Consider the following 8953-nt stretch of genomic DNA (forward strand, 5'->3'; position numbering starts at 1 on the left):
TGCAAGGATATGAAGAAGAATTATTTAGGGCAGAATTATTTATTATCTATCAGCTGGACAGCCATGTCCCCATTGATTTATTTCCTGCCACCACCTCGCAAAAAGTAAAGTTACCAAGAGCTTTGGGTTCAGCAAAACCCCGGCTGACAAGTTCTCTACATGAAGGATAAATTTCCTTCATGGCCCTTATGGAAATCAGCTGATGTCCTGAATCATGATATGTAACTACTCCTATCTTAGGCCCTGATCCAGCAAAGCACTTAAGCATGTGCTTAATGTTAACCACGAGTTTAAGAGATTTGCTAGATGCATAACCACAAATCTTAGTCATCTGATGCAAGTGGCACTTCCAGTTGCCATTGTTTCCTATATAAGCAATGGTTTCTGATTTTTGTCAGGGACATATAATAGAATGCAAAAATCACACATATTAAGAGAGTATCTGTGAAGACACAATGAGATAAGTCAAGCTTCGAGTTGGAACTTGCACTGTGAATTTCCTTGCTTTCTTTTTGTATATTAAGTTTCAACATTAATTGAAAAAATTAAACTATTTTTATTCATAGGGTTTCACAATAATCATTATTATAATTCATTGAATGTTTTTAATGGACACTATAATACAAATCTATGAATCATGGGTCAGAGAGCATAACTAATATTTCTGTGTACTCTGGGTAACCATTAATCTGTGAATTATTGATATTATACTGCTTTGATTGATGGGAGTTTGTGTTCTAGAAAAAAAACATTATTTTACTCTATTGTGCTTGATTCTGAACAGAGTAGGAATGGAGTATTTTATGTCTGAGCCAGAGAAGCACGTTATAACTTGATCCTTCATCTAGGAGAATGCTGCTGCACAGCCACAAAGTTTTTGGACCACACACAAAGAAGAAAGCAGTTATCGAAGTGGGTCATTTGTATGTTTAATACTACTGTTAAATCAATATCTCATCAAATGTGTTCATTTAATTCTATGACTTCACTTCTTTAACTAGCCCTATGCTCTTGAGGGTAGGGGAACAGGCACGCAAGGATTTTAAGATTTACTTCCATGCAGTCAACAGAACTATGGCTAGTATTCAACCTTACTAAAGCTTATGCCCACTCATTTGCATTGGAGCACAGCAACTTATTACTCACTTACTTACAACTTACTACTCCTCCTGAAGGTCGAAACAACAGACTGGACTTCTACATAGAGTGCTTCCACCAATGCGCACGGGGTGAAATTGTGGAAAAGCAGCATCACTTGCCCCATAACCTCAGCCGTGCAGAACACAATGCCATCCACAGCCTCAGGAACAACTCTGACATCATAATCAAAAAGGCTGACAAAGGAGGTGCTGTTCTCATCATGAATAGGTCAGAATATGAACAAGAGGCTGCTAGGCAGCTCTCTAACACCACATTCTACAGGCCATTACCCTCTGATCCTACTGAGAATTACCAAAAGAAACAACACCATCTGCTCAAGAAACTCCCTGAAAAAGCACAGGAACAAATCTGCACAGACACACCCCTAGAACCCCGACCTGGGGTATTCTATCTGCTACCCAAGATCCATAAACTTGGAAATCCTGGACGCCCCATCATCTCAGGCATTGGCACCCTGACAGCAGGATTGTCTGGCTATGTAGACTCTCTCATGAGGCCCTATGCTACCAGCACTCGTAGCTATCTTCGAGGCACCATTTACTTCCTGAGGAAACTACAATCCATTGATGATCTTTCAGAAAACACCATCCTGGCCTCTATGGATGTAGACACTCTCTACACCAACATTCCACACAAAGATGGATTACAAGCCAACAGGAACAGAATCCCCGATAATGTCACGGCAAACCTGGTGGCTGAACTTTGTGACTTTGTCCTCACCCACAACTATTTCACATTTGGGGACAATGTATACCTTCAAGTCAGCGGCACCGCTATGGGTACCCACATGGCCCCACAGTATGCCAACCTTTTTATGGCTGACTTAGAACAACGCTTCCTCAGCTCTCATCCCCTAACACCCTACTCTACTTGCACTACATTGATGACATCTTCATAATCTGGACCCATGGAAAAGAAACCCTTGAGGAATTCCACCATGATTTCAACAATTTCCATCCCACTATCAATCTCAGCCTGGACCAGTCCACACAAGAGATCCACTTCCTGGACACTATAGTGCTAATAAGCAATGGTCACATAAACTGCACCCTATACTAGAAACCTACTGACCACTATACTTACCTACATTGCCTCCAGCTTTCATCCAGACCACACCACACAATCCATTGTCCACAGCCACGCTCTAAGATACAACTGCATTTGCTCCAATCCCTCAGACAAAGACAAACACATACAAGATCTCTATCAAGCATTCTTACAACTACAATACCCACCTGAGGAAGTAAAGAAACAAATTGACAGAACCAGAAGAGTACCCAGAAGTCACCTACTACAGGACAGGCCCAACAAAGAAAGTAACAGAATGCCACTAGCTGTCACCTTCAGCCCCCAACTAAAACCTCTCCAGTGCATCATCAAGGATCTACAACCTATCCTGAAGGATGATCCCTCACTCTCACAGATCTTGGAAGACAGGCCAGTCCTTGCTTACAGACAAATACTGAAGCAAATACTCACCAACAACCACACAACAGAACCACTAACCCAGGAACCTATCCTTGCAACAAAGCCCATTGCCAACTCTGTCCACATATCTATCCAAGGCACACCATCATGGGACCTAATCACATCAGCCACATCATCAGGGGCTTGTTCACCTGCACATCTACCAGTGTGATATATGCCATCATGTGCAGCAATGCCCCTCTGCGATGTACATTGGCCAAACCAGAGAGTCTCCACGCAAAAGAATAAATGGACACAAATCAGAAGTCAAGAATTATAATATTCAAAAACCAGTCAGAGAACACTTCAACCTCCCTGGTCATTCAATTAGAGACCTAAAAGTCACAATCCTTCAACAAAAAAACTTCAAAAACAGTCTCCAGCGAGAAACTGCAGAACTGGAATTAATTTGCAAACTGGAGGCCATTAAATTAGGCTTGAATAAAGACTGGGAGTGGATGAGTCATTACACAAACTAAAAACTATTTCCCCACGCTAATTTTCCCCCTGATAATAGTCCACCTTAACTGATGAGTCTCGTTAGAGTTGGTATTGCAACACCCATTTTTTCATGTTCTCTGTGTGTTATATATCTTCCTACTGTATTTTCCACTGCATGCATCTGATGAAGTAGGTTTTTACCCATGAAAGCTTATGCCCTAATAAATTTGTTAGTCTCTAAGGTGCCACAAGTACTCCTCGTTCTTTTTACTACTCACTATTGTGCCTATGCAGGGCCCAGGCCATTATAAATGAACAACAAGGATGTGTATTGAATTTCCTGATGAAAATAAAGTTGCTGAGCTTGTGCAGTGGACCCCATTTTAAACCTTACTACTTAGTACTGCACAAAATATTTACTGCAAAAATGAAAACACTACTCCTTTTCAGTGAAATTGTGATGAAATTCTCAATGCAAGACCATTTTTTTCCCACTAGTTGAGGGTTTTTCCACTGATTGGATACACAGAAGAAGTTCAAGGCAGCTTAGTGCCTTGAAAAAAAGACTGGAAAAAGGCTAATGTAGTGCCCGTCTTTATAAAAGGGAAGAAGGAGGATCCAGGGAACTACAGGCCAGTCAGCCTCACCTCAGTCCCTGGAAAAATTATGGAGCAGGTCCTCAAGGAATCAATTCTGAAGCACTTAGACGAGACAAAAGTGATCAGGAACAGTCATCATGAATTCACCAAGGGCAAGTCATGCCTGACTAATCTAATTGCCTTCTATGATGAGATAACTGGCTCTGTGGATGAGGGGAAAGCAGTGGACATGTTGTTCCTTGACTTTAGCAAAGCTTTTGACACTGTCTCCCACAGTATTCTTGCCAGAAAGTTAAAGAAAAATGGGCTGGATGAATGGACTATAAGGTGGATAGAAAACTGGCTAGATTGTTTGGCTCAACTGGTAGTGATCAATGGCTCCATGTCCAGCTGGCAGCCGGTATCAAGTGGAGTGCCCCAAGGGTCAGTCCTCAGGCCAGTTTTGTTCAATATCTTCATTAATGATCTGGAGGATGGTGTGGATTGCACCCTCAGCAAGTTTGCAGATGACACTAAACTGGGAGGAGAGGTAGATATGCTGGAGGCTAGGGATAGGATACAGAGGGATCTAGACAAATTGGAGGATTGGGCCAAAAGAAATCTGATGAGGTTCAACAAGGACAAGTGCAGAGTCCTGCACTTAGGACGGAAGAATACCATGCACCGCTACAGACTAGGGACCAAATGGCAGGCAGCAGTTCTGCAGAAAAGGACCTAGGGGTTACAGTGGACGAGAAGCTGGATATGAGTCAACAGTGTGCCCTTGTTGCCAAGAAGGCCAATGGCATTTTGGGATGTATAAGTACGGGCATTGCCAGCAGATCGAAGGACATGATCGTTCCCCTCTATGCGACATTGGTGAGGCCTCATCTGGAGTACTGTGTCCAGTTTTGGGCCCCACACTACAAGAAGGATGTGGAAAAATTGAAAAACATCCAGCGAAGGGCAACAAAAATGATTAGGGGACTGGAACACATGACTTATGAGGAGAGGCTGAGGGAACTGGGATTGTTTAGTCTGCGGAAGAGAAGAATGAGGGGGGATTTGATAGCTGCTTTCAACTACCTGAAAGGGGGTTCCAAAGAGGATGGATCTAGACTGTGCTCAGTGGTAGCAGACGACAGAACGAAGAGTAATGGTCTCAAGTTGCAGTGGGGGAGGTTTAGGTTGGATAATAGGAAAAACTTTTTCACTAGGAGGGTGGTGAAGCACTGGAATGGATTACCTAGGGAGGTGGTGGAATCTCCTTCCATAGGCGTTTTTAAGGTCAGGCTTGACAAAGCCCTGGCTGGGATGATTTAGTTGGAGATTGGTCCTGCTTTGAGCAGGGGGTTGGACTAGATGACCTCCTGAGGTCCCTTCCAACTCTATATTCTATGATTAGTGCAGTGTATTTTTGAGTTCTGAGCTAATCTGATTGGGATTGGCCAAACAAATTAAGTCATATGGATATTGTTTCTGGTCCTCCAAATGGCAGAGTCAGCCCCATGTATCCAGGAGACTTAGCAGAAGCCATTTTGACTCTGTTTTATAGTTAGACTACTGTCTGTAAACCTGTGAGGGAAAACATTGCGTCTTTTCTTTTTCTACCCCTTCAGTACAACAATAAACATCCTGGGAATTGTTTATCATTTATTAGGGTACCTGGGAACTGATTTGTTATTAATAATCAAAATCAATGGAAGGTTTTACAATTTTACAAGGGAAATCCACAGGCAGCAGAAGCTCTGAGAAAGATCAGAGATGCCTGCACTCCTCAAGGTTATTTTATCTCATGATTTATACAGACAGGGAATGGTTGCATTTCCTCTGTTTGGTATTATTTTATATTTCTTCATCACACTGTAGTATAACATATCCCAAGGGCAACCATGTTCTGAGATCTGAGAATTTGTTCCATTTTGCCTGTCCAGATCAAACAGATCTATATTGTATGTGTTATGTGATTGAAGCCTGACACTTAAGTAAAATATGTAGGTCAAAGCCATGTTAAATCCCCTTTATCTATATACTCTTTGATCAGATTTGAATCTATTTGACATTATAATTAAAGTATCATATTTTGTTTACACTTTAATATTTGGAACACAGTGCCCTGAGAAATATTACCCATCAAAGTGCTTTTTTTCTGTTTGATAATGGCAGTTCTACATACACTCAAGCAGTACATGACCAGCAGTGAAGAAAAAAAAAAGAAATGATTCCATGAGATGGGATACAGCTGCTGGAGATGGGAAGCTGCAGAATACATACATCATCTGTAAGCACCTCCTAAACCAGCCATTTCTGTTTGCAGACCTTTGTTTGCTGCTTAAATATCTAGTGCAATGGGACATAGATGATAACCAGAAAGAGGGGAGTAGGTTGTCCACATGGAAGATTGTGCTGATGTCCTAGAATTGGAAGTGTAGTGTATTTCTGATAATCATTCATTTGTGCCTGATGCCAGTGTAGGTGTGTTGTAGTAGCCTGGCAAGGTACGAACAAACTTCAACAGGACTTTATTTTTTTAAGTGGAAGCCCCTTTTCCAAGCTGCTGCTGCCCCCTCAGCAGCTCTCCCTCAGCCTTTTCAACTACTCCCCCCTCCTTCCTGTTTCCTGTCCTTTCAGACTCCCAACAGCCAGTGCTCCCAGTTCTAATAATTACAAGCAACATCTAAACACCACATTCCCTCCTCTCTTAAGAAACTCTCCCAATTACAATAAACATTGTTGTTCTAACCACAGGAACAAATAGGAAACAAGGCACTATACTGTTGACAGAAATATTACACTGAAAACACTAGATATTACATAACATAGTCTCTAGTCCAGACAGGTGGTCGTCTGGGTATGGACAGGCCGTCTCTCAAGCCCGGGTTCCAGTGCAATGTCTTCTTGTGTTGATACTATGGTGAAGTCATCCAGAGCAGACTGGGTGTTGGCATAATCTCCTCTTGTTGCACAGGCAGGTGCAAGATAAGAAGCATTCCATACCCACCCATCAGAAAGTCGATAGGTGTAAGGTCCCTTCTTCTCTATGATTTTAAGAGGAGCTGTGAATTTATGGTCCCCTCTGCGTAAAATTCCAGGTTTTCGTATTCTAACGAAGTAACCACACTCAAACTTTGGTTCCTTAGTACCCTGCCGCTTGTCTGTGAAAGCCTTATACTTTGCTTGGTTCTGTTCAACTGTTTTTCTCACATCATCCTTGGGTGGGGCACCAGGTCGTGCCTTTAACAATCCAGCAATGTTCAGTTTAGTATTCATTGTTTCCCACGCAGTAACTCTGCGGGTGATCTTTGCATTGTGGCATGTCGTGTAGCCCGGTATGCTTGCAAGAAATCAGTAGTGAAGGGTATCCACAATCGCCCTTCCAGTTTAGCCATTTACAAACTCTCTTTCAAACTTCTGTTAAACAGTTCGATTTCCCCATTGGCTTGAGGGTAGTATGGGGATGACCTTCTGTGTAAAATGTTCATCTGTGCTCGAAAAGTTTCAAACTCCAGGGAAGTAAATTGACTACCATTATCAGAAAGCAGTTCTTTGGAGTTACCTTCCCTGCTAAAAACTGAAGAGAGGAACTTAATTACTGTAGCAGAAGAGATTTGCAATGTAAATGCTACCTCAGGCCATTTACTGAAATAGTCTTTTAAGGTGATGGCATAATGACAGTAAATTGGAGCAGTATCAAAGGGTTCTGCAAAGTCAATCACCACTTTTCCCCATGCAGATTCAGGAAGAGGAACAGGCTGTAATGGAGGGGTACATGTCACTGCTGTCTTATCATGCATTTGGCAAGTGACACAGGATTTTATGAGTGCTTCCGTTTGAGAGTCCATCTCTGGCCACCAATACAGATCCCGTAGTCATTGTTTGGTTCTGACAATTCCTTGATGAGTATCATGTGCCAGGTGTATGAGTTTTGACTGTAATTCTTCTGGCACAAGTAGCCGGTGTGTACCTCATAGCACACAGCCATCAAGCAAAGAAAGTTCATCCCGAACTCTAAAATAAGGCAGCAAAACTGGGTCAAGGTTTTTAGGGTTACTGGGCCATCTCTTTATCAGAAATTCCCATAGTTTTTGTTGAATTGGACATGCTGAACAAGCAGCTTGAAATTGTTCTCTTGTAACTGCAGTAAGAGTGCTTGTAATAAGCGCAACTACTACATCCTTATCCTCCGGTGGACCATCTGGTGAAAGCAAAGGGAGGCGAGAAAGTCAATCAGCTACCACATTTTGGTTTCCAGGCTTATATTCCAGTTCATAATTAAAAGAGAGTAATCTTGCAGACCATCTAGCAATACGATATCCTACTCTTCCCAGTCCTTTCATGGTTGTCAAAGGGCTGTGGTCTGTTCGGAACTTGAACGTGAGGCCCAACAGGTAAGTTCTCCATTTTTCAGTAGCCCAGACATAAGGAAGTGCTTCTTTTTTGACTGTAGAATATTTCCTCACAGCATTACTTAGTGTCCTTGAAGCAAATGCAACAGTCCTCTCTGTGTTGTCCTCATGAAGTGGTGTGAGGACAGCCCCAAGTCCATAATCAGAAGCATCAGTAGTTACAATTATGGGCAATACAGGACTGAATAGTGAAAGTACTGGACTATGTACAATCAAGTCTTTCACCATTTTGAAACTAGCTTGTGCATCCGCTGTCCACACTAAGGTTGAACTTCCCCATAGTAATTCTCGTAACAGTTGAATGACAGAAGCATAATTGGGAATGAATTTTGCATACCAGGAGGTAAGACCCAAGAAGGAACGTAAGGTTTGCAAATCTGTTGGAGAAGGAGCATTTGAAATTGCCAGGATATGAGCTGGATCAGGTTTTAGTCCAGCCTGTGAAACTGTATGCCCCAGAAAGGAGAGTTTAGTTTGTCTAAATTTGCATTTGGACCTATTGAGCTTGAGGCCTGCATTGCTGATGCAGTTTAGTACAGACTGCAGGTTATTGTCATGCTCCTCTGAAGTATTTCCAAACACGATAATATCATCCAAATAGCACTGAACTCCATTTTGATTCTTCAAAATCAATGACATCATTTTTTGGAAGGCACTAAGGGCTAATGCGAGACAGTATGGAACACGTTTAAAACGGAGTAGTCCCTCATGTGTAATAAATGCTGTGAGCTCTCTGCTATCTTCATGCAACATAACCTGGTGGTATGCGCTCTGCAAATCAAGAGTAGAAAACATCTTTGCTCCACGTGTCAAGGTTCCTTCCCCACTCTGAACTCTAGGGTACAGATGTGGGGACCTGCATGAAAACCCCCTAAGCTTATTTTTACCAGCTTAGGTTAA

This window comes from Lepidochelys kempii, chromosome 5, assembly GCF_965140285.1.
Source record: "Lepidochelys kempii isolate rLepKem1 chromosome 5, rLepKem1.hap1, whole genome shotgun sequence".
Classification (NCBI taxonomy): domain Eukaryota; kingdom Metazoa; phylum Chordata; order Testudines; family Cheloniidae; genus Lepidochelys; species Lepidochelys kempii.